Consider the following 4,660-nt stretch of genomic DNA (forward strand, 5'->3'; position numbering starts at 1 on the left):
TAATAATGATTAATCTGCTTTAACCATAATAAACAGTGTTTGACTTTGACTTGTGCATAAATCTAGGCTTACGCATGTATCAGGCATTTTGATTGGCCAAAATACAAAGAAAACATACCCAATTTCCTTCCTCTTCGGATTCAGCTCTAACACTGATTCTTCCCTTTACACAACAAAATTGATGCAAAGCACACAAAAGCGGAACTTAAAAGAATTAAATCTATTTAATAAATTCATCAGATCCACCTGTTCATCGTTACACTAACTTCCCTTCACAAATCGCAATCGGCCCTTTTCAGTGGTGTATTAACCCAATCCTTTACAACTCGCGATATGACGGATGTGTCGGAGTATTAAACATAATATATAAAATGTCGGGTCCGGCCTATCACATATCGCAATCGGTGGAACCCATATACATGTACATGAGGCACTATGCAGTGGACCCACCGAGAGTATTAAACACAATGCATATATTCTCGGGTCCGCCATCACAAATTGCAATCGGCAGAACCTAACGTTAATAGCTTTGCAATGCAGCGAACCCGCCCAGACTTTAAAACCCAATATATATGTTTTCAAATCCACCTATCGTAAATCACAATCGACAGTGTTGGCTTATTGGGCCCTGACCCAGGTTCAGAAGAGTTATTTAGCCAAACAAATCCCGCAGCTACTGGCCCTTTTGGCAACAGCCCGCGGAATGCGGACTGAGGTCTCACCCGAGGTAGCAAGGGAGGGTGTTGGAACAAGGTTTCTGCACCCTTGGGATGTCTTGATGTGGTCTGGAGGGGTTGCACGTCGTTCTATGGCCACGCGCCACTTTGCTTCCACGTAGATCCGGAGCAAGGCAATTTATTAATACTTATTATTAATGAGTTGTTATAGATCAGATCTACTTTTTATAGTCTCTAAGCAAACATTTAATAGAGATAACTAGTGTACGCACCCAGAAGTGTTATAGGTTTTCATAAACTTAGAACATAAGCATAAGCGCATAGATCAAAATAGATATCTCAACTGTAAATTAACCAGATCCGCAATATTCCAGAATCAACACAGTATTTCGGAACCAACTTATCTTTATTAAATTATTCCGCCAATACAAAGAGATGCCCTATGCACTTAGTTGCAGGGTCCACACACACAGCTGCAGATTCTACCAGGCCTCTGTGCACACAACTGTAGAGCCTCTATCTCCTCCCCAACTCCCTTGACTCGGACTTATAGACACTTCAAGACTTCTTGTTTCAAAAACCCATTACATTCGAGCTCAAAATTACATACCAAAAGACTTTTTTTTTTAACCATAGAGCCTTGTTTTCTTTATACATTTCCATGGTCCACAGACCATGGGCCAGCCAACTTACTTCCTATTATTTTACATTATTTTTGGGCGGACAACCATTTGACTTGACTCATTACAATTCGCGCTCCACACACTTCGCGGAGTTCTTACCATACCTTTCCCAAAATTGCGGGCTTTGAGCCCCAAAACCATTACGTGGGCCCTCTGCTACCCAACAATCCCCCAACACAATCATTGTGACTCGTCCCGAGTCACTCAGCTAGTGTAGTAATCTTTGTGTGGAGGTCAATCAACAACTTCTGTGATTCTCTTATACTTGCAGCAAACTCTTACGCCATCCGTTGTACCTATTCGATGCAGGCCGCCGACACCTCAGTCTATGTTTCAGCTGCTTCGCCAGGTGCATATTCTACCTGCATGTGTGCCAACTTGTGCTCGATAACGGTGGAAACCACAAATTCCTCATCAAGCCATGGTTGGAGATGTTCCTTAAGCACGACTTCCTTCTGTTTCGTAGCATCAACTTGTATCTTCAGGACCTGGGCCTCCCACATCTTTGCCGAGCGCTGTGTGATAGCAACCATCTGCGTGGTCCCTCAGGCATTATCATAGGCCTATTGGAGCTCCCTTGCCTCTATTTCCAGTCACTGTAAGGTTGGATCTTCTTGGAGTGAAGTAAGCGTAACAAGCGATTGAACCAACAAGTCGGCACACTCCTTTATAGCACACGTGATCGTTTCCCGCCCGGAGTGAATGATGCTTCTGTGTTGTTCGATGACCTCTAGGGGTGTTGAAGGCTATACTTGTAGTTTTAGTTCTGCAATATACAAACTAAGCTCCAACTGAATCTTCGCGGCCTCCTCTTTTGCGTTGTGGAACCCACTAGCCAGCATGTGGATTTGGATGCCAACAGGCAGCTCGAGTACAATCTCCAGCTCAGGGACACGCGAACATGCTTCCCCTACAAATTGTGCCACTTGCTGACTCTGTGTGACCACTTCATCCCTTTGGAGGCGCAATTGTTCTATATTAATTCTTTGTTCACTGAGTACCTGTTCTGCACATGATTCCCTGGCACGGAGCTCCATCGTTGTGCTGTCCTAGAGTTGGCACAAGCTTTTGCGTGGGAGGGCAGCCAAATTTAAGCCAATCCCCATCATTCGGCCCACCACAGCTCGATCCACCGCATTTTCTGTTATCAATGCTCCTGCTGGGATCACGATAGTATTAGCCAATTGGGCCTTTAGCAGCTTCTTAGTGGCTGACATACTTGTAACTCCATGAGTAGTGATGGTTCCCAGCTACGATGCCCGTGTCCCAAGTTCCTGTATCTACGCACAGAGCGCCCCCAACACAATCTGTTACTCTGACATGGCCTCATTGATTGCTTCCCGGGTGCGTTATAGCTCCAAATCTCACCCTTGATATTTTTGATGTTGCATTTATGGCCTAGGGCAACCCATCCTTCCATACTTGGTCTAAATACTTAAAAAGCAGTGTTTTATTCCTTGTACGCGACATTGCCCTAAGCTAAATGCGTGTGTACGCGGGTCAGTGTATACCCAACCCACGTATATGTCTTAAACCACTTAAAAAAAATAAATCTCCTTAATTTAAGGTGGAGATCACGGGTTTCACCTGTTGATTACCTATTAATGCCCATGGCCCCAACTGTTCCCAATGAATTCCCAACTTAAAAACTACTTTGGGGGAAGTATAAAAAGGCTTGAATGGGAAGGCCTTAAGGAGGGGAGAAGAGAGAGAATTACTCTGCTGAGATTATCCCTGATCAAGTCTAAAGATCCCTATGCTTCCAGCACTTCCCCCCACTATAGGAAACCCTTGTTTCCTTGAGTTTTGATGTCATTTCACTAGTTGAGATATCCTTGTGTGAGTCATGGAAGGAGCCTTTTGAAGACTTGGGATTGGACGGACCCAGAGGATGGTTCCGCTTGGAGCCAGCAAGAGGAAGATTCAGGTGATATCATTCCTTGCTTGGTTTTAGTTATCTGCAATAAAGAAACATTTGTCTTGTTCCTGAAATCAATCTTCTTTATGCATATGATGTTATTGTTATGGTTTACATATGAATAATTGTTTCAATGTATAATTAACCATCTTTCAATATGTTATGAAGTTTATTTCTATATGATACTTTGTCCATATATTGCTATGCTTCTTTGAATTGGCTGTTTTGCAGGTTCAAGGATTGAGAGGAACTCTAAGAGGGTTTGGACCCTGGTTGGATCTACTCAAACAAAGGACCCCTAGGTACATATCTCTTTGCATAGTTTGTTTATTTAAGTATCATGTTTGTGTGGAATGCTTGTCTTTTACTGTAGATAACCCCTCGCTCTGCTAGGGTGTTGACCCAAAGCCCTAGGGGACTTTAGTCCCTCAACAACTACAAGTGACCATATTATTCTTTCAAAATACTTATAGTAGTTAATCTCATCTCCTTTTTTACCAGATCCTTGGTATAAAACTATGTTATCTTATTTACTGAAGGGAACTTCAGGTTTACACACTCATTTACCTTTGTCATTAATGTGAGCCATGACAGAATTCTCAACTATAAGTAAATTTCCAAGCACTCTTGAAAGCAGACCTAGTCAAGTGAATATGACTTCCATTTCTATAGTACCTCTAGAGTCATGTATATATTCTAGTACCATGTTTTCCTACTAGGTATCAATCACTTAGCAGGGCCTTTTTAGGAGCTGCAATAGACCTTCCTTCTTCTCATATTTCCACTTGGTTTTCTGGAATATCATCTTGTTTATTGTTAGTTAATTAAAATAGAATCTACTACCCAAACCATGGCATTTCCACAAGATTTCATACCTGAAGTGCCATAAAAATTTGACAAGAAAGTAAATATGTTATCTAGTGGAGGTATCCCTCAACAAACCCCAGTTGGATCTTACCTTCTAGTTGGGGGGAAATCGTCCTATGGACCATATTTTCCTCTAAGAGGGAAACATCTTAGAGGACCTTATCCTTCATATATAGGAGCATTTTTTTGCAAAACCTATCCAATCCCTGGTCAAATACCTCAAGTAGGCCTGATTCAACATATTTTATCTAAACCCTTGATTGGTGCTTTGTTCCCAAGAATAGGAGGTATTTTTTGGAACCCTGATTTTGGTTGTGTACCCCATTTTCCTTCTGGTCAAACTACACAAGTTACTCCTCAAGTGTTTTCTTATCAACCTTTTCAAACCATTGGCCAGACTATACCTCGGACCCCTTTATCGCACCCTATTCTGAGTACACCTCATACCCCTGTTCAGAAACATGTTATGACTACTCAAACCATTGTTCAAAAACCTGTTATGAGTACTCTACAAA

Source organism: Pinus tabuliformis, chromosome 3_2 (assembly GCF_031772625.1).
Source record: "Pinus tabuliformis cultivar Carrire ecotype Pingquan chromosome 3_2, CPIR1, whole genome shotgun sequence".
NCBI lineage: Eukaryota > Viridiplantae > Streptophyta > Pinopsida > Pinales > Pinaceae > Pinus > Pinus tabuliformis.